The sequence below is a fragment of the Benincasa hispida genome, chromosome 7 (assembly GCF_009727055.1).
Source record: "Benincasa hispida cultivar B227 chromosome 7, ASM972705v1, whole genome shotgun sequence".
In the NCBI taxonomy this organism is placed as follows: Eukaryota; Viridiplantae; Streptophyta; class Magnoliopsida; order Cucurbitales; family Cucurbitaceae; genus Benincasa; species Benincasa hispida.
The window spans coordinates 16,542,766-16,552,452 of record NC_052355.1 but is presented as its reverse complement, the minus strand read 5'-3'; positions in this window follow the sequence as shown (position 1 = coordinate 16,552,452).

The window sequence follows — 9,687 nt, the reverse complement described above, 5'->3', positions numbered from 1 at the left end:
CAAAGTATTATGTGGAGTACCTTTCCTTCTTTTTTATCTTTTTTTTTTTTTTTTGTTGAAAAATGGAGTACCATGATTTTAATACNAGCCCCGGATATTAAAGTATGGTGGTAATTATAATTATACTCTCAAAATTTTAATGGAAAAAATTGAGTCCTCAAAATTTTATAATTGTTAAAGTTGGACCCCTAAACTTACATAATTGTAGAACTTGTAATAATTTTATAAGTTTGAGGATACAATTTTTATCATTTGGGATCCAATTTCAAGAGTTTGTTTTTAAATGATGTTATTTTAATAAATAATCACAAAAATAGGATTGACAGAAAAATAATGACAAAAATAGGATTATTGAATCGTGACCCCGGTATACGATTAAAGAAAAATGAGTACCCAATCCACAATTTAGACAAAGTCGTACATGTGGCTATCTTGCCATGTGGAGCTTAAAATTGTGGATCTAGTTACATGATTTTGTCTAAATTGTGTACCGGATCCACAATTCATTTAAACACTCCTAGACCTGATACACGTTTTCCCAAAATCGTGTACCAGGTCCATGATTCCTTACCCTATTTTTATTTATTATTTTCTCCCCAACCCTATTTTTGTTATTATTTATTAAAATAACATTATTTTTAAAAATAACCCTAAATTCTACAACTATTATAAGTTTGAGGGTCCAACATTACGCTTGTATAAATTTGAGGGTCCAATTTCAACATTTTGTATAAGTTCGAGGGTTCAATGTTTACAATTGAAATTTTCAGGGTATAATTGTAACTACCACTATTCCTCAAGGGTGTTTTTTTTGCGATTTGTCCAAAAAAAAAATAACAAATAGATATTTAACAACATTTCATTTATGATGCTAAGGCATGGACTAGATAGAATGTATATATGGACACATGTAAAACTTTTTAAAGTTTAGGATTAAAATGTATATCATAACCCAAATTTTATGAACTAAATTTTCAATTAAACTTACATAGTAATTGTAAAAAAATAGATGCATTATGACATTGGAGCTAGATTTTTATTGAACTTTTAAAGTTTTTGAAAGGGTTATAAATGATGAACTTATAAACTAGTCAATCTATACATTTTGTACAAGCTTTGAATTTTTTTTCTTAGTAATTTCTAAGAGATTCTCATACATCACTTTCTTACATTAGTTGATCAATTTAACACAAAATTGAAGAACCTGTAAAAGTTAATACAACAAGGTTTAGAACAAAATGATGAAACTAAAGTTCGTTAATAAAAATTGATACAACTTAAATCTTCAAGGGTTAAATTAAAAATCTAAAGATTGATTTCCTGACAAACTTATTTTTTTTCTTCTCCATTCTCTCACCAAATTTAACTTCTTTATTCCCACATTTAAATTTAATTAAAGAAAACAACAAATTAATTCTAGCCAAAATTTGAAAATGAAAAAAAAAAAAAAAACTTTTAAATTTTAGTTGAGGTTAAAAAGAAAAAGAAAAAGATTGTCCCCATAATGAAATACTTAAATCTTATCATCTTTGGTTTTGTTGGGTACTTTTGAAGGAAAAGAAACAAAAGAAAAAGATAGGAAAGAAAAACAATGGGGGGAAATGGAAAATACAAGGCTGAGAAATATCATGTCCCATAGCATCATTGATTAAGCATTATTGAAGAAAGGATTCCAAAGCCAAAAGCAAATTGTGTTTGAGTTGAAAGGAGTGGCATTATATTCACCTCCAAATGCTCACCATCCCTTCAACATATGAGCTAAAAGTGCTTCCATGTCCAATAACTAGCACACAATCCAATAATTTAGTGCTCGGATTTGAACTTTCGACTTCTGAAACGATTTGATACTAATATTATGTTAATATCAACTTCTCATTGTAGTTATACAACGAGATAGTTTTTGCACAATAATTCATGTATAGTTTAATAGTCTCTTCAGTTACATATAGTTCAAAAACTAAACTAAGACTTAGTTTGGAAATTATTGTAGCTTTTAAGTAATTATTAAAAGTAGCACTTTTAAATAGCTCACCTAAGAAATGAAGTAAATAAAGCTGTGTTAGGTAACCATTTGGTTTTTTTTTTTGTTAGTTTTTCAAAATTAAGTCTATAAACACTAGTTTTTTTATTAGTTTTTGAAAATTAAATCTATAAACACTCCTTCTATATTTTGGTTTCTTTGCTTTTTATAATCTACTTTCTATCGATGGTTTAAAAGACAATGTAAATTTTTCAAACTAAAAAAAAGTAGTTTTAAAAAACCTGTTTTTTATTTTGAATTGGACTAAGAATTTAATTCTTCTACTTAAGGAAACATGAAAATTAGTGTAAGAAAGTGAGAGAAAACAAGCACACTTAACCAAAAAAAAAAAAAAAACAAATATTTATTAAATAGGGCTTTTAAGTGTTAAGAAAAGTTGAAACTTAATGTGGAATAGAATTGTAGAATAGAGATTAAAAAATAAATTTTAATCATTAGTTAGAAAAGGTGTGGTATGTTTTAGGAAGTTAATCTTAAAAACTACTCTACATAAATTTTAGACACCATCAAAATTGAAAAAGTGATTACTAAACACTAAAAATAGGAGTGTTAGAACCCGAATCGAACCAGTTCTGTTTGGTTCTGACCCAATCTAGATTGGGCCAAATCAATTTTTATCCATATATAATTAAGTCGAGTGGATTTCGAGGAGACCCGATCTGACCCAATTAATTTATACTCGTAATAACAATTCAAATTTTTATTTAATCACTTTAAACCTCAGCAAAATCAAAATTCAAAACACACTTAAATTAGGTTGTGACTTTTAAGTAGACAATATTTTATGATCGTAAAGATATGAAAATGGTTTGTTAATTGTCCTAACATGAGAGTGTAAGAGCTTTAATTTGTGTAGTGAAGTGTTGGGATGCACTCAGTTGTCCCTTAGCATTGCTATTGAATTTACTATATTCTATTATTAAAGTTTTCTCCTTTGTTATCAATGCCTCAACTTTTATTGTACTAATTATTCTCCTTTTTTTTCTTTGATTGTCTCCCTTCTTCTTGAGATAGAAGTGATTTTTAGAAATTCAAGTATATATTTCTTCCAATTCAATCATTGTGAGAATGTATGGAAATCTGATAAGTCTCTAATATGGTTGTTTACACGAGGATTTTGAAGAAATGTATTTCGTGAAGTTGAATTTGTATTTATGTTGATTTGATGCGATGTAGTTCAATCTCGAATATTTGGTCCTCTAATTCTCTCTCAGTTGAAAGGTGTATATTTGATGTATGGAAGCGTGATTCTCTCTCAGTTGAAAGGTGTATATTTGATATATAGAAGCAGGGTGTGTGAATGTTATTGAACAGCTTCAGGAGTTAGTAAGTTTTTTTTATTGTTGGGAGAATTATCAAACCTCTTCAAAAGAAGAGAACTTCTCTATTTATAGAGTTCTCTGGTCGACTTTATAGGCTTAGGTTTGATTGGTCCATGAACTTAACCCTTGGGAACTTAACCCTTGGGCCCAACTAATTGGACGTTGACCTTATTTGACATTTTGGTCAATTTAAGCTTATTTTGCCTCAATTGGACTTTAACCTAAAGAATAATATCAAATTGAACCAAATTATTTTATTCAATCCAACGGTCATGATGAAAATTTTCAATTTATGACACATGTCAACCTTTAATTGGATCTAAATTTGATGATTTAGTAATTTCGTCATTAATTAGAAAAATGATGTGGCAATTTATGATTGGTCCAAAATTTCTGATTCAACAATGGTAATTTTATACTTGAATTTGCTCTAAAATCTAAGTTATATAACGAAAGCATGAGAATCAAATCAAAAATTTGAGATGATAATTGATGTCTTATCTACCAAACTATGATTGAACTTGTGATAAAATCTAACTTTATATAACTAGAAGATGACAAAATTTACCTATCGAAATAAAGATTCAACCCTCTAGTCATAACAGATAGGTGTTCTAACTTTGAGCCAAAGACTCAAATAATTGGAAACTTGTGTTATATAGAGCTAAAAGAAAAAATTATCGATGACAAACACCTAAAAATATGAAGTATTTGTGTGAATGACTAACATGATTTTAGGGGAAGAGAGTGTAGTTGGTATATTCGTGTATTTATATAGTTAAATCATCCCTACTAAAATGGATGATTTATTAAAAATGTATGTATTGTATTCATTTTTCTTTTTTTAAAAAAATAGATGTTAAGACATCTTACGTTATCAAAAACAACTATTAAAATATTGATGTTAATATCGATATCGAAATTTCCAATTTTACTTATATGTAAATAGATATATTGATAAATTATTGATGTCAATGAATATTTTTATAAGTAAAATAATTTACAAAAATTATTTCATATGTTGTTGGATATGTATGAATAAATTGGAATAAGGCTTTTAGGGTATATTTAGATACATATACTTCATGTGTTATTATGGTTACTTATAGATATTCATAGTCATAACTACAAATATAATATGAGCATTAGAAATTGTCCAAGACATCGTTCTTATCAGTTCGTTCTTTAGAAAACTACCACGCTTGATACGAGAGATTCTTTTTCACAAGCCTCTATGTATATTTTAGCTATTGATACTTAAGATTAGGTCCAAAAAATTAAATGGGTTAAGACTTTAAGTTATATAAACTCATATACTTCATATGTTTTCATAGCTGTTTTTTTCTTTTTTTTTTTCTTTTTTAGTATAATTGGAGGTGGAGAGATCAAACCACAAATTTCGAAATTACTAGCACGGTCATATATCAATTGAGCTATACTCGTTTTGGTTGTTCTCATTGTTTATACTAGTTATAGTTGTAACTACGAATATAGATACAAACACTTAAAGGGAGTGTGGAACAAAAAATGACGTTGTGTAGTCGTGGGTCTACAATGTAAAGAGTTAATAACTCATGAAATCAATGTTTTTTAGTAGTGAAACCCACAAACCCTTTAAGCCAAACATATCATTTAAGTTGTCCATTACACCATTTTCGTTTTGTTGATTAGAAAAAGCTACCCATTTCTGATCACACATACTCTTTTTCACAAGCCTTTTATGCACATTTTTATGGCCGATTTGGTTCATAGAAATAAGAGTCAGGAATAGGAAATGATATTTATTACCATTATTACAAGTTTTTTAACTATAGGAATGTGAATATCTTATTCCAAGGTATTTCATATTCTTATCCATAGAGGTTTTACATAACCACCCAAAAGGGTTAGATTTCTCTAATTCCAATGGATTTTCTCTTTCTTACTTTTTATTATTATTTTTTATTTGGTTTTCTTCTTTCTTCATAGTTGATAGTGTATAATTTATTTAATTATTATAAATATATTTAAATTAAATTTATAATTGATATGTGTAATTAATTTTATTAATACCAATGCTAATATGATAACTTATTCTATTATTATGAATTAATATGAATAAACATAATTGTATTTTCTTAAATCTCTTTTTATTGGTAATAAATATTAACATTATAAATTATTTATTAAAATTACTAATTGGTCTTTTAAGAAATATTAATTAATTAACTAATAATAAAATATTTTTTTTTTTTATTAAATAACTTGTACACGACTTCTTTTTAATTTATAATTATAGTTCCTTTTTAAATTAAAAATATCGTTTGATAATTTAAAATCAATTAGTTTATATCAACTTCTTTTGTATATATAGAAGGTTTATAATTGACATTAATCAAATAGTTAATTAACTCTTTAATTAACACAACTAAAAAAAGAAAGAAAATAGATATTTGAATTAATTACTAATATTATTTTCATTAAAAATTGATAATATAAATGTGCAATATAAAAAATTTAATTGATAATAAATATATTAAACTTGCATAGTTATTTTTGCCATTCAACTATATTAGTAGTAGTAATAATAATAATAATTGCTTGTTTAAATATATACTTAATTAATGTTAATTGATAAGCAATTCTGCTAGCATTTACACGCATTATCAAATACAGTAATTCTTGATTTCAAAGTATCTTAATATTAGATATATAATTCCTAGATATTCTTAATTTCAAAACCTATATGAAATCTTAAACCAAATGACCCATTTATATTATACGTGTAACTACAAATATATATGAACATTAAAGGGTATCTAGAACATTATTTTTATTAAATCATTTGTTTATATATTTCAAAACTACCACTCGCAATCCAAGAGACTTTTCTTCACATGTCTTTATGCACATTTTAGCCCTTTATAAATAATGAAGCTAGAAAATTAATATGAATGTTACATACTATTATTTAATTATAATTAATGTTATAATATTATTTATTAAATCACCTCTCTTCCCCTTAATACACTTCAATTTTCAAGCCTTTTAGTTGACTTAAGATTGGGAGATCTGCTCCCATTTTTAAATAAAAATTCTAGAGTGTTTTGTTATTTTTTTTAAGTTGACTATTTAAATTTAGGGTAATTGCAGTGAATAGCACTTTGAGGATTGATTATTAAATATATAACAAAAATTTTTAAAAATTGTAAATATAGCAAAAGCTATTTGTAATAGATTCATTCCAAAAACTAGATCTAAATTTTATTAGATCTACAAATTCTATTCTTTAGGTTGATAACAATATTTACAACTACCCCTTAAATTTGAGTTATCTGTATTGTTGATCCATAATAAATTAGATTCCACCCTAATTAACAAATGGTTCGTATGGTCAGCCCATATTTTCCAGTGTTCGTCAACTCATTTGTATAGTATGGGCTTTGACTTTGATTTCACTTGTATTTCAAATTGGGCTTCTTCTATTTTTTCTTGGGCCTTTTGTCTCTTGGGTTTGAAGTCCATTCTAGGGGCAATTAGACAAAGATATTTTAAAAATGTCTTTAAATTTGAATTTTTCAAAAAAACTTTGTATTATTTTTTTTGACAAATTTATCCTTTTTTATTATTTTTATTTTCGATTTTTATATATATTTCCTTATTTACAAAGCTTTCTTAATGATGGAGAGAGAAACTGCATTTATTAGGGAGAGAAAAAATGTATTTAATATGATTTTTTAACATTTTCAAATGAAGAGATAAATTGCATTTATTTGTTGTGATTTTTCCCTTTATTCAATTTAATTGGAGAGAGAAAATGCATTTAATTAAATTTTATTTTCTATTTTCATTGGTTTCACGTATTTTTTTTCGGATTCATAGTTATTTAAAATATACCTCAGAACATTTTGTTAGGTATTTAAAAATATTCTAAAAAATATATTAAATATACCACAATATATAAATTAAATATTGATTCAATTCTTGACATAAATCACCATATAATATGATATATGAAATATACCACGATATATAAATCGCATATTGGCTTAATGTTCGACATAAATCACAATATATATCATAAATTTCATTTACAATATATATATCCATTTAAGTAACTATAAATCCCAACAAATCAAAATTTGTATATATTACAATATATAAAATCTAAATAAAAAAAACTCTCAATTAATTTTTATATTATATAATATATTTGTTCATTTGGAAATATTCTAACAAATATTACGTATATATTATGTAATATATTCCGTTGCTTATTTAGTGTATATATCCTAGGTATTCTAATAATATATTCCCTTAATGTTTTGATATGTATGTCAATATATTTAATTATTTATTTGATGTATATATCCCAAGTATTATGATATATATGCACTTCTAATTAGGTATCCATATCTTATTGCTCTGATATGTATGTCTCTATACTTTGGAACATTATTTTAGATGTCTGCAAATTTTCAAACCAATATATGAAATATACTAGTAAAACGGTAAAACACTTTTAAATATTCCAACGTACTTTTAAATATACTAGTAAAATGATTTTTATATATACCATAGTTTAGATTCATGGTTATTTTTAAATATACATTAGAACATTTGTCTTAGATGTTTGCAAATATTATAAACAATATATGAAATATACTAGTAAGATTGAAAACAAATATATATAAATTACAAATGAACTTAATATTCAATATATATTAGTGTATATATCATAATAAAAAAAGTCTAAATAAAAAATTAAAGATAAATATCACAATATATATCAAAAAATCATCTTATATATCGAAAAAGAATATATATATATATATACCTATATCGAAAACGAAAAATCACCATATGACAGTATATATCAAAAAACCACCATATGACAGTATATATCATAGTATATATATATACACACCCTATATATTATCGTCGACCGCCATCATCTAGAACCCCACGCAATCGGTTCATTCGCATTGGATCTGCTCACCCCACGCCAGAAAAATAATCCCGCACCAGATCTGCTTGCCTACACCTAGAAAATCACTCCACATTGAATCTCTTAGCCCCACGTCAAAAAAATCGCCACTTGTCAGATCTACTCGCCACGCGCCGGAAGATGCACTGGATCTGCTTGCCTTGTGTCAGAAGATTCACTCCACGTTGTCCGTCTCCCTCGCCAGCCACCTACAACTCACATCGTCGGGGGAGATAAGAGAGGGAGGAGAAAGGAGAAAGGAGAGGGAGATCTGAGGAAGAAACTCACAACGGTGAGATCTGAGGAAGAAACCCATAACGAGATATAAGAAAGGCGACGACAACTAGTTAATGGCCCAAACGGAGGGATGTGATGGCTGGATCTTGGCAGGGTGGATGGATGTAGGGAGGCGGCGATGGAAAGATGAGAGAGTTTTGAGATAGAGAGTTTTGAGAGAGAAATTGAAGAAGATGAAGCGTGGGTGGGATATAAAAAGATGAGAGAGAAAAATGCAATTATTAAAAAAAAATCATTAATGGAGTGTGGATGGGATATGAAAGTTTTTCCACTTTTGTATTTTTTATTTTCTTTCAATGCTTGGAGGGTTAAATAGGAAAGTTCAAGACATAAGTGTAATATTGGGTAATAATTAAGGTCTTACATGTATAAAGTCTTTAGACAAATAACCAATATGAAGATTTAATTTCTAAGTAAAAGGGCTTAAGAATAGACTCATATTACGTTAATGTTTTGAACATTTTACTTTTTACAACAAATGCCTATTGGTCTCTATATTTTCACTAATATCAGTAGTTATTTACCATTAAGCTCTCATCCATTATTTTTATAAAACAAAATTAAATTAAAAAATTCTTCTAGAGATTTGTGTATCTCTCTCATCCATTGGTAGCCTAGATTTTTGTGTATCCATGTAAGAGGGCTTATCCCTCTTGCTTCTCCACTCTTCTCTCTCATCCCCCTCTTCTTCTTCATTCTTTTATCCGTCAAATTTCTCCTATTCTCTCAAACCCACTCCTCTCAATTTTATCCATGTATTCTAATCTTCGTCATTGTTGTGCCAAAAAAAGTTGCAAAATCGAACAACGTTACGGTTGAAGGCGACGATGCGGTCATCATCGTCGAGGAGAAAACGGAGTCAGACGAGCTTGGCGAACAACAACGGGGCTTAGATGAAGTCAAAGAAAATGAAGTCGTGGACGTGCGAGGATTGGTGCATATCGACCCAACTTACTTACCAAGCGAAAGGAATATGAATTTGTTCTTCATTGAGTTTTCCTTCGTCTTTCAGGCCTTTTTCGGGGAACAGTCAAACAATGAAAAATGGGGACGGGCAACAA